Source organism: Aedes albopictus, chromosome 2, assembly GCF_035046485.1.
Source record: "Aedes albopictus strain Foshan chromosome 2, AalbF5, whole genome shotgun sequence".
In the NCBI taxonomy this organism is placed as follows: domain Eukaryota; kingdom Metazoa; phylum Arthropoda; class Insecta; order Diptera; family Culicidae; genus Aedes; species Aedes albopictus.
Window position 1 is genome coordinate 421,634,652 of NC_085137.1, and position 9,825 is coordinate 421,644,476.

Below are 9,825 nucleotides of genomic sequence, written 5' to 3' on the forward strand. Positions count from 1 at the left end.
CCCAAACTCATACCACTGATGCACATATAACAGGTTGATATACAGTCAAAATTTGAGATTTTTTGATGCACTCTATGAAAAGTTACAGCATGTTGAATTTTTTTGTGGGACAAAAAAAGTTGCCTATCCCAAACATTTTGGCCATCCCCTGTAGTCATAGAACTGTGAGTTTTGGTTATTGCTGTAATAAAACCCCAAAAAAAATCAAACAAAACCAATCAGCAATGCTACATGGGTATATTTTTGTTGTGAAATATCAAATTTATTATGGGAATATCGTATTTATTAGTTTTTCCGGCTTTCCTTTACGAACTGTGAAAAATTTTGTGCACACTTAATCCCATACTCGATGTTCGGTACTTTTTATTGCGGATAACTTCGTCAATGATATTAAATTGCTGTGGCCGCGATTATTAAATTCTGCTCATAACGAAAACAGCAAAATAAGTTGCGAAACTTCCGCATTTTTTAAAATAGTTCACTGTATACAGATAATTTCTGTACCGAAGTATTCGTTAAATACGAACTGTCAAAACTTTCGGTGACCTATTGCTGAATAGTCAGTATTCATGCTGTTTTATACTGAATGGTCATCAATTTACTGCCGAACAGTCTGCTAGAATTTACTGAGCAAAATGTAAATCTTCTGTCACTAGTAAAATGACTAACAAAGGTTCTGCCATTTGTGATTTTGTATCGAGTTTTTGCTTGTGCGTATACACGACATAAAAAACATTTTTCACAATAAAATGGGATCGGAATCAAGGTTGTAGGACTGTGTGAAATGGTGAGTTGGTTTTATATATCAAATTTTCAAATAAACATCTTGACAGTTATATATTACTATTCAGCAAATACTTTTCTACAGACTCCTAGACAATTGGGGTCATGAGCGACGATAAGCTGAAACTCGGAAGCCACATAGAATACCTGCAAAAAAGCATTAAATCTCATAAAAGCATTAGATCTCATAAAAGTGTTGATCATTAAAAAGCGGCATTAATTGATAATTTTCAATTTCAGAGTGTCGATGTTTAGATAAAGTTCCTACAGAGAGTGGGAATTGCTTGTGAAAAGACACACAATACCTCTTTTCGCAAACTTTGTTTGCCAAAGTGCGTTTTTCCTTATTTTCTCCCGCTGCTGTATTGAGTGATGTTGGTATTAGTGAGCACTGGTTGCGCATGATAAGCGGCAACAATATCAGATCACCGTAGCACGCCCGTGGTAGTACACGACATTCGGTACCTACATTAATGTTTAAATTTTTCCAATATGCTTCCAAAGTAAACTATCAGGTTATAATCATTAGCGTGGGACACAAAAAGACATTTTACTCCTGTACACTTTTTGAGTTCCATTTTGGCCCCATAGCGACTGTGCAAAATTTCAGCTCGATCGGAGAAACTATATTTTAGCGCCAGGCGTTTCAAGTTTTCATACGATTTACTATGGGGAAAATCACCTTTTCAAAGAAAAATCGCCCCAGGTTGCCCCTTAACCCCTAAAAATATATCGATGAATGATTTCTGTTGGGTATTTTACGAGGAACAAACCCTCCGAAGAGCGCAAAGCGATCTAATGCACGTGGAAAAAGTTATTGACTGAAAACCGAATGGCATGCAAACGCTGTTTAACACGTAAGGAATAACAATAAATAATAAAATCTCGTCATTTTATCGGTCGGGTAAAACTTAATAACTTTTTCCACGAATGTCGCATCGCTTTGTGGTCTTCGGAGGTCTGATTCCTCGTGAAGTTTTCTACAGAAATCATTCAACGGCTTATTTTTAGGGATCAATGGGTGACCTCAAGCGATTTTTCTTTGAAGAAGTAAATTTTTCCCATAGTTAATCGTATGAAAAACTAAGAATGGCTGGCGCTAAAATATAGTTTCTTCGATCGATCTGAAATTTTGCACAGTTGATATGGGACCAAAATGGAACTCAAAAAGTATACAGGAGTTGCAGTTTTTCCATTTTTTATATTTTCCCATATAAAACGTGTACCAGGCTAATAATCATTAATAGTTTATTCATGCAACGAGTTGAAAAATGATAATTTTTACAGCACGAGTCGTACATTCATCCAACGAGGCTTGTCGAGTTGGATAATTATGACGAGTGCTGTAAAAATCGAGTATTGCAACGAGTTGCATACAACATTTTTTGCAATGACAAACATTATTCACTGGAATTTGATGATTACCATCAGTATCATCTTTTTGCCCGTTGGCTCAATGGGAATACCCACGTGTTCCATCAGATAGAAAATTTTAATCAAGCAAGCCGTCACAGCCTATAACCGTCACAGTTTTCCAAGCTCTTTCCACGTGGACCGAAATTGTAAATCAAACAATTGCATTATGATTCATAATGCAACCCAAATGGGTTGCATTATAAACCATAATACATAGACGTTCGCTCGGTGCAAGCGCTTTAACTGCAATGCTTTTTAAGTGCAAGTCCGCTAAGTGCAACAATTTTGCAGTTATCGCACAGCTATCCGTTAAAATGAAATGTCAACAGCGATGCGATGTTTTTCGCATGCACTTTTGTTGGAATGCGATGTTTTCAAATGCACATTGGCTGCATTCTGCAGCAACTGACAGTTCTTTGACGTCTGTCAGTTGTTGCTGTTATCGAACGTCTACTGTACAATTGTTTGATTCAGTAACGAAAAGTAGGCCGTAGTGAAACTGAAACAGTAAGTGTAAATCAAATATTATAGTGCAGAATTGGGTTGTTTAGTGAACAAAATACAGTAAAACCTCCATGAGTCGATATTGAAGGGACCATCGACTTAAGGAAATATCGAGTAGTGGAACAATAATCCTTTGGGAAGTTTTTTGGGGGACCATCATAGCTCTAACAATACAATTATAAAAGCTTGAATCTAATGGTAAACAAATGAAATCAAAAAGAGCTAACAACTTCACGGTCAACTATAGCGGTCTTCAACACTTCTAGTTCGATTCCCGACCAACTTAATCCTCGTTTGAACCACCGATCGACGACTTTCTTCAGCAAAGCCATTTTAGAAAAGACCATTTCCCTTTTCTGTTGACTGCTATTACATACCAATAATAATGGAAACCGCAACTAGCATAATATTATGAGCAGTGTACGAAGGGTGTTTTAATTTTCTTATATTGGTTAAATATCTTCTAGCATGCATTATGTATTTATCAGTGATTTATCCACAGACAAAAAGACGTAACACTCTTCAAAACGGCTTGGCTTATGCATTTAACGATCAATTCAAATTTCATTTGATTTGCGCGATCCTTCCACCAGAGGCGCTAGTGTTCGATCGCTTTGACGTTCGCCAGTGTACACGTTGCTGAATGATGCAAACGAAAATTACAGGCGATTTGTGTAGTAGTGTGCGTGTTAACAAACGTCAAATCGAAATCCATCATGGCCGACAGTGTCTCGCGCGGTTATACCAACAGGTGGCAGTGTGCTCATAAAAAAGACCGGGCAAAAGGTTTTGATGAATTTCCTTAAAGAGTTACGTCTGTTTGTCTGTGATTTATCAGAATGTGATTACAGGGATTCTATTACATATGCCATAGTCGTTTTGCCCTCTACTGCAATGGTTGAGGCAGAAGAACAGTTTCCTTTTAGTTAATGAAATATCTCTTGTTACCACTGCAGCAGAAACGGTCCACGGCACCAGCGCGTTTGGAACTCATCTAGCGGTCTTCACAAGGGGTTGGTCACTCGGCACATTGTGCCCGGCACACATGCCGGCACATCTCGGCACACATGTCGGCACAATCCGGCACACATGGGCACAACATAGAAATCCAACTTTGCGGTATGGAATCAAACTGTCATTATACTTACGATTGCAAAAAATCCCTTCATACAGATTCTAGACAAGTGTTCTGGGTGGAATTTTGTCGGTAAACACCGACTAGACTAGACCAATACACTGAAATAAATTTTATAGTAATTTGAACCATTCAACTATGTTTAATTTTATCATATCCAAGAATAGTAATGGTAACCATGATTTTTATGGTAATAATGATGTTTTTGCTCAAACTCACTATGATCTGACAGATAACCGCATAGTAATTGGAACTATCAAGCGTGGTTCACACAATCACATTTTCCGTGCTTGTTAGAACTATCTCCGTGTTTACTTGTTACTATTTACATGGTTAGTTTGAATATACACAATTGTACTTTCAGTTTTCTTGTCAGTTCTTGTCAAAAATTTGCCCAAGTTCAAAACGCAAATTCTAAAAAAGAAGTATCTGAGGAACTTTGCGGCTGCTAGTGGAATCGGCGAAACGTTTTCATGGTGCATCATGGTGAGTATATCTTTCATCGATCTCCGGTGAGAAAACCGGCTAAGTTTAATTATAATCATATTTGAAACTACTTTTAATTCCAGCTAGCGCGCGGCTCACCCAGAGGACTGCGGAAGACCATTCATTGGAGGCAGCGCATCTTCCGGATATACTGCATCACTTATACCGCTTCGTAGGCGCTTATCATGTTTGTTTGCTACTCCTCACCGGGCGCACCGGGTGGGTCCGGAACTTCTTATTTCGAAGATACGGTGAAGATTTCATTTTCGGGGCAGCAGATGACAGAATATCACATCAAGGAACGAATACGGAGAACCTACCAGCAAAAACCTTAGACTCGATTATATAGATCTGGCCAGTTGCCTGTGTGCAAAATCATTAATATTGTTCACAAGATTTATTATACTTATATTGTTTATATTGAATAAATTTGATGAAATATTTATTTTTCAATATTTATTTTAAATATAAACAAAAAATGAGACACTACCATTGAACCACATGCATAGTAATCAGAACCATGTAGCGATGGTTACATGTACCATGTTGTTTGTCATGCACATAGTAAGAGTTACCCTCGAAATAATGTTTAAGAATACTATGAAATGTAAACATTGATCGGCATAGTAAATTTAACCCTCCACCTAGTGGAATCAAGAAAAAAATATGGTCTACGAAAATCAAGTAGTAAAGGTGTTTTATTTTAACCCTATGAAATGGTGCCGGTTACTATGTTCATTTTTTCAGTGTAACATTCGCCAAAAATAGACAGGATTATAATTAGCGCAAAAACATTCTAAGAAAATATTCCACTGGGCACATTCGGCACACCTCCGGCACACTTCCGCACACACTGAAAAACAACCGGCACAGTTTAGGCACATATTGGCACACGCTCAAAAATCACGGCACAAATGAAGTGTGCTGAATGACCAACCCCTTGGGTCTTCAACACTTCTGGTTCGACTCCCGACCCGGCAACAAAAAAAAAAATGGTTAAAACATTCATGTGTGGGGGGGGGGTCATTAGTACCGTCGATAACGAAACGGTGCTAAAAATAGATTTTTGTTTTGGTTTTTCGTGTTGCACGTATGCATGTTGAAATGCAAATGTACAGCACATGCATTTATGTCACTTTAGCAATGACTGTCAACGTGCTGCAATATGTGGCACTAATTTAATTTTAATGGGGCCCTTTTCGACTTTAATATTGCTTCAATGAGGTGTTTAAAGTAGTGCAGCATTATTTACACAATTTTAAATATAAATATATGGTCAAATTTATGCACTTATATACGGCTTCGTGGTTAAGTGCCCCACACAATGCATACGTTTGCGTGTGCGTGACAGTAGTTCGACACATTTCCCATGGGAAAACTGTCAAAAAAACGCAAACCTCGACGGAACGGACGCTATGTGTTCCAGGCTTTACTTGGGTAGTTTGTACATTGCATTTCTAGATTGAGTTTAAATAATGGCGAAAGTAACATGAGAGAGTTCTCTTCATCGACTCTCTCTTCCTCAAATTAAAGTGACAAGATGCAAGTATGGTTGCACTTTTAGTTTAGGTCATAAATCGCTAGATTGCGATGCAATCTAGCGTCTAAGTGTAAAAAAGTTCGATTGAATTTGCATCTTGTCACTTTAATTTGCAGAAGAGAGAGTCGATGAAGAGAACTCTCTCATGTTACTTTCGCCCTTATTTAAACTCAATCTAGATTTATACAGTTTCTGCAGTGTTGAATTATCGTATATAACCTTTTACTGCACCCTAATGTAAAGAAAAAATGTAATGCATCAAAACATTGATAATGCCAATCTAAAGAATTATTGCATGATAAGTGTGGAATTACTGCATTTCGTATTGCAGAGGTTGAAATGCAGTCTAACTCGTGCAATGATATAATGCTTGTGGTTACTTGGGTAAAATCTTCATTAAATGGCTCAACTTTGGCGCTCCAGAACTTTTAGATTTCCCAGCAAAACAACCAATATGTTTCCTCATTTGAAAGAACTACTCTTTATCTTTCGATTTCTAGCTTTGACTACCTAGATAAATCGGAAATAAAAATTATGCGAAAGATGGAACTTTTTCATGTTTTACGATTTTTGTCCACTTTTTGTTTAATTTGGTGTGATAAATCTCACAGGCAACGTAAACAAAAGTTTGTTTGCACACATACAAGTATAAGTAATGGCTGAGTTATTGAAACAGTTCACATCACATAAAACAAAGTCTCAACAGATGAAAAAAAAAATATGCAAAAGTGTTCAACAGCACAATAATTGTGCTGGTTCGTCCCGAAAGGGATATAACAAAAAATAAAGAGGATATCAGAGGTAGGTTGAAAAGAGTGAACATTTATGTCTTAATCATTAAAAAAATAGGACAATAATTAATAGATAAATAAATAAATGAATTTTAACACCTACAATTAGAGGAATACAAATCGCCAAACTTTTCCAAACTTATCCTTTAAAAGCTGTGATATGTGACAAGCTACGCCATCTCACGGGCAGCACATCATCTCGAGCTTTGAAGCTTTCTTTTTCCTACACAGATGCAACGTTGATACATACCTACGCACACAAACGTGAAAGATTTTCCGTTTTCGTACGAAAGCCACCCACCACCCAAAGGGCGGCGGAAGAGAGTGCCCTGTTCGCTCTTCATCGATTGCTTGCGACGGTGGCACCGGCGGCACTCAACGTATACGGATACACTCACGCTCTCACTTCCATCCGTATCCCGTACAGAACATAGGGAGAAGATGGTTCAAAATGTCAAGTTAAAAAATTTTGTTTTATCTATATAGCGGAACTTACGTTTTTTTCGCTGTTTTGTTCTCTTCGTCATGGGGATTTATTTGAAACCTATTGAACCCAGAGTTAGCCTCGAATCCTTCCCCCGGCCAAGTTTCAGGCGATCTGGCCTACAAAAAAAAAACCATGACGAAGAGAACTCCTAAGTCATTCTATAATAATGCAGTGGCATAAGTGGGACCACGCATAACTTGCGAACGGGATGTCTAGGTCTCCTTTGTTGTGTTCTGTTAGTTCTAACCCAAGCAAGGTTTGGTTTACATGGGGAAGTTGAGACATTTTGAAAATCGATTTTCATACATTTTGAACGGGGAGTAGGATTGGGAACGTCATAAAACGTAGAAAGGCAAGACAAAGTTTGCCGGGAACAGCTAGTAATAATATGTCAATTTATTGATTTTACTTTGGCTGACCAAGCCATGTGGGAAACTACACTGTTAAAAAGGCTTTGACATCCATGTGCACAACAGAAACATGCTCGATGAACAAATTGAGATTTGAATTATGAAAAGAAGTCCACGTACTCCGGCGAGACTCGAACTCACGACTCCCAATTCGCTGGACGGGCGCTTCTATTCCTCCAAGCTACGGAGTCATACTGGCGACGGAGATAGTCGAGTGACTTCGTAGCTTGAAGGAATGGAAGCGCCCGTTTAGCGAATTGGGAGTCGTGAGTTCGAGTCTCGCCGGAGTACGTGGACTTCTTTTCATAATTCAAATCTCAATTTATTCATCGAGCACATGTTTCTGTTGTGTACATGGATATCAAAGCATTGTCAACAGTGCAGTAGTATATAATTTCGCCTTATATGTATTAGACAATGCCCAGATAGCATAAATTGAACAACAGTTTCTGATTTTATTCTATTCAAATGCAAAAGTTCGCTAAAACATGTATTCTACACCTTGCCGGTTCCATTTTTTTTCCACTTGTAAATCTGTTGCATTTGCGTCGATATCTTGCAAAGCACTTTCATATAGCATAAGATGATGGCAAGAACGCGCGTGATGTGATACACTCTCCACTACGGCGAGGAACAACAACGAGCCGGGATTTGTTTTATTTGGAAGCTGAATAACAATTTTTGGAATACTATATATTTAACCATAAAAACATCTGTCTCATTTTTTTCATCTCATAATAATATGTTACAAAACGTTACAATTAAATTTTACATTAGTTTTCTTGTTTTCTAATTTGTTTCCTTACCGTTTTCTTTTTTCATCAGCGGGTTTTCTCTGTATTCTGCGGTTACAATGTGTCGAGTTACTGTATTTTTCTCCTCGTTTTAGGTTTTCGATTGTTGGTTTAATTTGATTGAAATTTTCCGGTTGTTCTGTTTTGGTTCAATGTGTCAAAATTGGTTTATGGTGATTTCAAATTTCTCTTTTGCAAAGATGATTTAAAAAGAACCTTTGGCTGGTTTCACAGTTCACAATAATTGTCGTTTTCGAGAGTTATGTGGTTTGTGGCGTCGTATTCTGTGTGTTTTTTTGTGATTTTTCCTGGATACGAAAACCATCATGTTTATCCGTTCCGCTCTTCATTTGCAAATTTTCCCGGTTAATATTATAACATAATTAACAGTAACATCTTCTCACTCCCAAACATTACTACTTCGTCTTGTCGTCGCACAGCTTGCAACGTTTCCAGCGCGGCAATTCTATTCGATTCGATTAGTTTTTTTTTCTTTCTCTAAGGGATTATTACCTGAAAATGTTGTGTGTTTTAGTTGAAAAAAAAAAAGATTGTCTCAAAACCTGTGATTACGTTTTGTTGTTAAAAATTCGTAAAAGAATCGAATCGGATTAGTGTTTTAAAGTAGAGACAATGCGAGTCTAATTCGGCCGTGAATTGACACATCGACTTAGCCTGTTTTGTTTTAGGATCGGTAATAAATTCGTACGTTATTTGTCCGTTTTCTTAACAATGCCTTACTATCTCAAGATTCACTACAAAAGTTCGATGAGAGATGGATTTTCAACTTGTTGGAAAAATATATTCTAGTTGTATTGGTTTAATCGAAAAATCATTAAGAGCGTTCGATTGGTTTCCTATAAGCAATGAAAATATATATCACTTACAGTTTTGTTTTTTGTTCTTCTTTCCTATGCACAATTTAAACTTTTATGTTTGTCTATTTTCCTCTGTTCATTGTAAGGGTTTAATCAACATATCGGTAACTCTGTTGCAGTTTTATTTTCCTCTTGCTTCTATTGATAATAGACAAATTTCCTTCTTGGTTTACTGGCTTTATATGGTCTTGTTAAAATCGTTCCGTTTATTACAAGTGACATTGAGTTTATAAATTTTTCTGTAGGTAACACTTTTCTGCTTTAGATTTTTTTTCTTTATTTCAGTGATTTTCTTACGAAAACGATTTTAACCGTTTATCCACCTACTAATTATCGAACTATCCGAACAGTTCGCCCACGTCTCTCCTCTTATGCTTTTCGCAGACATTTGAGTCGGAGTGCTTTAACAATTTTGCATTACAAGCCGAGATTGCCCGCCGATCGTTCTACGTTGAACCACCTGTACTAATTGAGTATATAAACCGTTTAGTTTTTGTTTTTATTTCTGCTTTAGATCCACTTTTATTAATGCTAGTTTTGCACCCTACAACGAAACCAAACGTCCTTGCCCCTACCTACACGGTGCACTACCGGCGACGGT